The following is a 7,650-nucleotide window of genomic DNA, read 5'->3' as shown; positions in this document are numbered from 1 at the left end:
TTTACGGTGCGACGGTTGGTCAACGTCAAAGCAACCAGTTCTCAAACAAGTAATCTCAAATCACTCAGGTATTGAGGATTTAGTGTCTAATAATTTTAATGAAATTTACTTATGACAGATTTTCATCTCTTACAGTAAAGCTTCATAGGTCTTGTCCGATACTAGTCTTCCCAAAGTATCTATGCAAATGATTATGACATTGCCATGTCCACATAGTTCAAGAAACAGAACTACTAGTCATCTTGCATTCTAATCGTCTAACGTTTTCTATGCGTCTAATTTTATAGAAAACTCCGACTAGGGACCATTTTCAACCTTTGACATTCAAGTTCACTTGATAGACATTTCTTAGTCACAGGACTGGTCCTGACAGTCTATCTTGAATATATCGTCAAATTGAAGGGACTCATCATTTAATAAACCACAAATTAAATGGAAAAATGAATTCTTTTCATTTATTGTGAATGATTAACCAATAATGTTTTACAAAGATTTAAACTCTAAAACTTTAAAACATTAAACAGAGACATCAAAGCCATTCTCCAATATGCTTGATTCCCATAGCTACAGTGTGCGAGTTGTGCATCGCTTGCGGCAGAGGTTTAGTCAATGGATCTGATATGTTGTCATCAGTTCCAATTTTGCTTATCTCGACTTCTTTTCTTTCAACGAACTCTCGTAGAAGGTGAAATCTACGAAGTACATGCTTGACTCTCTGGTGGTGTCTAGGCTCCTTTGCCTGTGCAATAGCTCCGTTATTATCACAATACAGGGCTATTGGTCCTTTAATGGAGGGGACTACACCGAGTTCACCTATGAACTTCCTTAGCCATATAGCTTCCTTTGCTGCTTCATGTGCAGCAATGTACTCCGCTTCAGTTGTAGAATCCGCAATGGTGCTTTGCTTAGCACTTTTCCAGCTTACTGCTCCTCCGTTGAGGCAGAAGACAAACCCAGACTGTGATCTGAAATCATCTTTGTCGGTTTGGAAACTTGCGTCCGTATAGCCTTTAACAATTAATTCATCATCTCCACCATAGACCAGGAAATCATCTTTGTGCCTTTTCAGGTACTTCAGAATGTTCTTGGCAGCAGTCCAATGCGCCTCTCCTGGGTCTGACTGGTATCTGCTCGTAGCACTGAGTGCATACGCAACATCCGGGCGTGTACATATCATAGCATACATTATTGAACCAATCAATGATGCATATGGAATCCCATTCATTCGTCTACGCTCATCAAGTGTTTTTGGGCACTGAGTCTTGCTTAGAGTCATTCCATGAGACATGGGTAGGTAGCCTCGCTTGGAGTCCGCCATCTTGAACCTATCAAGCACCTTATTGATATAAGTGCTTTGACTAAGTCCAATCATCTTTTTAGATCTATCTCTGTAAATCTTGATGCCCAATATGTACTGTGCTTCTCCTAGATCTTTCATCGAAAAACATTTCCCAAGCCAAATCTTGACAGAGTTCAACATAGGAATGTCATTTCCGATAAGTAATATGTCGTCGACATATAATACTAGGAAAGCAATTTTGCTCCCACTGACCTTCTTGTATACACAAGATTCGTCCGCGTTCTTGATGAAACCAAAGTCACTGACTGCTTCATCAAAACGTATATTCCAGCTCCTGGATGCCTGCTTCAATCCGTAGATTGACTTCTTTAGCTTGCATACCTTTTTAGCATTCTTTGGATCCTCAAAACCTTCAGGCTGTGTCATAAACACAGTTTCTGTTAAAACGCCGTTTAAGAAAGCAGTTTTGACATCCATCTGCCATATTTCGTAATCGTAATATGCAGCGATTGCTAACATTATCCGAATAGACTTCAGCATTGCAACTGGTGAAAAGGTTTCATCGTAATCCACACCGTGGACTTGCCTGTAACCTTTTGCAACCAATCTAGCTTTGAAAACTTCAAGTTTCCCATCCTTGTCCTTTTTCAGTTTGAAAACCCATTTGCTTCCAATGGCTTGGTAGCCATCTGGCAAATCGACCAAATCCCATACTTGGTTTTCAGACATGGAGTCTAATTCAGATTGCATGGCTTCTTGCCATTGCTTGGAGCTAGGGCTCGTCATAGCTTGTTTGTAAGTCGCAGGTTCATCACTTTCAAGTAATAGAACGTCATAGCTCTCGTTCGTCAAAATACCTAAGTACCTTTCCGGTTGAGATCTATATCTTTGCGATCTACGCGGGGTAACATTTCTAGATTGACCATGATTCTCACCAGATTCTTCTAAAGATCTCTGAGTTTCATCCTGAATGTCATCTTGAGCATTCTCTAGAGTTTGTTGTTCGACTCGAATTTCTTCGAGGTCTACTTTTCTCCCACTTGTCATTTTGGAAATGTGATCTTTCTCCAAAAAGACACCATCTCGAGCAACAAACACCTTGTTCTCAGATGTATTGTAGAAGTAATACCCCTTTGTTTCCTTTGGATAGCCCACAAGGATACATTTGTCAGATTTTGGATGAAGTTTGTCTGAAATTAATCGTTTGACGTATACTTCACATCCCCAAATCTTAAGAAAAGACACATTTGGAGGCTTTCCAAACCATAATTCGTATGGAGTCTTTTCGACAACTTTAGACGGAGCTCTATTTATAGTGAGTGCAGCTGTATTTAGTGCATGTCCCCAAAATTCTAATGGAAGTTCGGCCTGACCCATCATTGACCTGACCATGTCTAGCAAGGTTCTGTTCCTCCGTTCCGACACACCGTTCCATTGTGGTGTTCCTGGAGGAGTCAATTCTGATAGAATTCCACATTCTTTCAGATGGTCATCAAATTCATAGCTCAGATATTCACCGCCTCTATCAGACCGCAGTGCCTTAATCTTCTTGCCTAATTGATTCTCTACTTCACTCTGAAATTCCTTGAATTTGTCAAAGGATTCAGACTTATGCTTCATTAGGTAGACATAACCATATCTACTGAAGTCATCAGTGAAAGTGATAAAGTAGCTGAAACCACCTCTAGCATTTGTACTCATTGGTCCACATACATCTGTATGGATTAAACCCAATAGTTCATTTGCTCTTTCTCCAACTTTAGAGAAAGGTTGCTTTGTCATTTTGCCAAGTAAACATGATTCGCATTTACCATAATCCTCTAAGTCAAATGGTTCTAGAATTCCTTCCTTTTGAAGTCTTTCTAAGCGTTTCAAGTTTATATGGCGTAATCGACAATGCCACAGATAGGTGAGATCTGAATCATCCTTTTTGGCCTTTTTGGTATTTATGTTATATACTTGTTTGTCGTGATCTAATAAATAAAGTCCATTGACTAATCTAGCAGATCCATAAAACATCTCTTTAAAATAAAACGAACAACTATTGTCTTTTATTAAAAAAGAAAATCCCTTAGCATCTAAGCAAGAAACTGAAATGATGTTTTTAGTAAGACTTGGAACATGGAAACATTCTTCCAGTTCCAAAACTAGCCCGGAGGGCAACGACAAATAGTAAGTTCCTACAGCTAATGCAGCAATCCGTGCTCCATTTCCCACTCGTAGGTCGACTTCACCCTTGCTTAACTTTCTACTTCTTCTTAGTCCCTGTGGATTGGAACATAAGTGTGAGCCACAACCTGTATCTAATACCCAAGAAGTTGAATTAGCAAGTATACAGTCTATAACGAAAATACCTGAAGATGGAACGACTGTTCCGTTCTTCTGATCTTCCTTTAGCTTTGGACATTCTCTTTTGTAATGGCCTATTCCATCACAATAAAGACAGCTTGATGTGGATTTGTCCTGCTTTGATTCAGCATTGCCCTTGGACTTTCCACCTTTCTTGAACGGTCTCCTTCTAGCCTTGAGTAAATCTTTGGCTTCACAGTCCAGTATTATTTCAGCCTTTCTGACAAGGTGAACAAATTCTGCAACTGTTTCTTCTCTTGGTTCACTTAGGTATAGTTGCTTGAAGCGACCAAACCCACTGTGTAGTGAATTGAGCAAGATAGAGACTGCCATCCTTTCGCTTATTGGTGTTCCTAGTAGACTTAGGCGATCAAAGTATGAACGCATAAGATCCACATGGAACCTCAGTGGGACGCCTACCCTCTGTTTAGTGCGAAGGAGCTGAACATGTGTTTCTTGGACCTCCATCCTATAACACCTGTTGGGAGAACTAACCTTTAGACCTGACATTGATTCAATCAACTCATGGACGTTCAGGTCCCTGTCCTCCGTGCTTCCACGACAGATATCCCTCAGATTCTTGATGAGCGTAAAAGGTTCATAGGCTACAAACCTTCTAGCCCAATCATCAGGGATATTGTTCAGCATGAGACTCATAACCTTTTTGAGATCCGCATCCCAGGCGTAAAATCTCTCAGGGGTCATGTCTCTGGCATAGTAGCTTGGCATGGGATGTGACAGTACATACTCAAGTCCATTGAGTTTGACTATTTCAACTAGCTTAGCTTCCCATTCAAGAAAATTTGCTAGGTTCAGCTTGACCATAAGCTCAGAACCTATGATGATGTTTTGATTGTTGTTTGCCATATTAAAAACTACAATTGAAAAGAATAAACAAATAAATAACCATTCACAGTTTCTCTTAATAAACTTAAATTCTAGCATACATGCATAATTCAATGTTTATTAAGCATTTTATTCAAATTATGTGTTCCGGCAGGTGTGAATAAAATGATTCCAAGATCCTAAAATCATTGAAGAACTAAGCACAGTTTGTCGACTTAATCCTAGAACATCTTAGGTAAGCAAAAGCCTTTTGCTAATAGTCTAGAAACTATTCTTGGTTGATAGGTACGTCTAAGAACTTATTAGGTAAACCTATCGAATTTGCCACGACATAAAAGGACTCCTTACTTATATCGTTGAGTTTCACCAAAACTAACATGTACTCACAATTATTTGTGTACCTTGCCCCTTTAGGACCAATAAGTAACACCTCGCTGAGCGAAAACTATTACTAGATTGATGTAAAGGATATCCAAGCAAGTGTATATTTTGGCATGGCACCTTTTAACTCAATTTTTAAGTTTGGAACTTAAGGCTCTTACTATGTTGGTTAGATTTTAAGTGAACTAAAATCCTTAATCATGCAACATAATCAAGCCACAATCTCATGCATAATTAAGACATATTTAAAGCAATAAATAACTTAAAGCATGCATAAGATAAATGTGATCTAGTATGGCCCGACTTCATCTTGAAGCTTTAACTTCAAAGTCCGTCTTGAAAATCTCCGTGGGAGGCACCATTTTCTTCAAATAGGATAAGCTATAATTAAAACTAATTACAACTATTTGATGGTACGCAGACCATATTTGAATTGAAAAACGACTTTGGTACTTTAGACCAATTAATTTAAATTAATGGTACGCAGACCATATTTTCTATCCTATTTGGGCCATACTAGTCACTTCATAACCTGCAAAACAGTACATATACAATATATACCATTCACCCATTCATTATCATGAATGGCCCACATAGCTGGTTAGTAAAACACATTATGCATCACGTAAACATTTGCAGCAATTAATCAAGGGCACCAATAATCTACCAATTATTCAGTCCTTATTAATTCTAATCAAGTTATTTTAGCCTTAAGGATTCGTAGACCTAATCAAGAGTTTATGACTAAAAGCGCTCCCACTTAAACCAATAAATTCATATGCTTTACTAATTTTAAACATAAAAATGTATTTCAAGTCTAACCGGAAACATACAAATTTAATTAAAATTTAAAGCCCATATAAATTTATAATTGAATCCAAAAATTTTAATTTGATTTCAGTCGAATTTTAAATTAATTCATGATTTTAATTTTAGTAAAATAATTAGAATAAATAAAATTTATTATAATTACAATATTCAAAATTAAAATCCAAGAAAATAATTTAAATTATTAATTTTAAAATTAATTAAAATTACGTGAACTGAAAATTTCAAATTAAACATTCAAAACGATCTAATCGCAACGCAAACACCCTACGCATCGCACGCCCATGGGCCACACGCACACAGCCATCGCTGGCCATGTGCGCGCAGCCCATGCGCTCGTCGCATAGCTGCTGCATCTTCCATCGCAAGCCATCGCACAAGTGGTGCTCGCTGCGCGCGCGCCAGCGCTCGATGCACGCGAGCCATCGCTCGCTGTGCGCGCTCGCCAGCGCTCGCTGCGCGCGCTCCAGCGCTCGATGCACGCGAGCCATCGCTCGCTGTGCGCGAGCAATTGCTTGCTGCGCGCGATCAGCGCTGGGCGCAGCGCTCGTGGCACGCGAGCTTGCGCTCGCTGCGCGCGAGGCTGCGCGCGCTTGCGCGAGGCAGTGCGCGTTGTGGCGCAGCTCGCTTGCTGCCCACACGCGACTGCCATGCCTTGCCTTCGCCCATGCCCATTCATCCATAGCTCGTGGCCCACGACACAAGGCAGGGCTGCTGCCTTGTGCTCGTGCACCATGCCCTTGCTCATTGCATTCGTGCCGCACGGGCGACGAGCTCCCTTGCTCGTCGTCGCATGCCCGCACTATACAACACCCCTTAAGGGTAACACGAAGCGTCCATTGCTTTGTGCGTGCAAGTTATATGAACGAATCGCATAAAAATTTAAAATTTATATTTAAAATTAATGACAAATTAATAAATAATATTAATTTCATAATTTTAGGGCGAAAAAATCGAAAATTTATTATTCAATTGATTTCCGATTATCATGGATTCAAGCCTAGGTCATAAAAATTTAAAATTTAACATAAATTTAGAATTTTTATGGTGGTTTTTAATCATAGGTATCTAATTAAATTATAATTAATTATGAAAATCAAATTAATTCTAAATTATTCTAATTTTCAACTAATTAATGATAATTACAAATTAGATTGCATAATTAACAAGGCTAGGCATTCAAACTTGTTAAACATATACAGTAGGTCAATCAAAAATTCAAGATTTATCAACAAGAATCGCAAATATTTAATTTAACATCTTAAATTTACGAAATTTTGCATTCGAAAAACTAAAACCTTCGAAAAGTCATAGTTAGGCTTCGAATTTGAGAATTCTGGGTTCGGCAGAAAAATATTATTTTTGTCAAAATTTTAGAATGCCTTTTACATGCGGAATTGACACAAAAATCACTCGATTTGGATGAGTAACGAAGAAACTGCCGAAAAACTGCGTACGTATAATTAAATAAACGCAATTTGCAATTAATTAACAATTACGAAAATTAATCACCCCTTTTAATTCTTGCAAATTTGTAATATTTAACCATGTTCATGCAATTTAGATTATGAAAATAATAAGAGGCTCGTGATACCACTGTTAGGTTATGATACATATGACAATTCATAAATCATGCGGAAAAACCATTTAGCCAGGAATACATATTATTTACACATAATCATATAGCATAGTTTAGATGCATACTCTTTGTTGCGTGCCTTCCCTAGCTGCGCCCGAACCGAACAAGAATAAGTCTTTAGGACTCCAAGTGTCGTCCCTCCGTAGATAGTCCACAGCACGTCCGGATCCGCCTTAAGATTGACCAACTAGAATCGCCCTTAAGGTACTAAAGATTTTCGGCACTTTTAGTCAAGGAATGTATCTGAATTTTCTCTCAAAAACTCACTTTGAATACTTGAATAATCTATAAAATATGTGACCCTAGG

This window comes from Spinacia oleracea, chromosome 1 (genome assembly GCF_020520425.1).
Source record: "Spinacia oleracea cultivar Varoflay chromosome 1, BTI_SOV_V1, whole genome shotgun sequence".
In the NCBI taxonomy this organism is placed as follows: Eukaryota; Viridiplantae; Streptophyta; class Magnoliopsida; order Caryophyllales; family Amaranthaceae; genus Spinacia; species Spinacia oleracea.
This window is presented reverse-complemented; position numbering follows the sequence as displayed.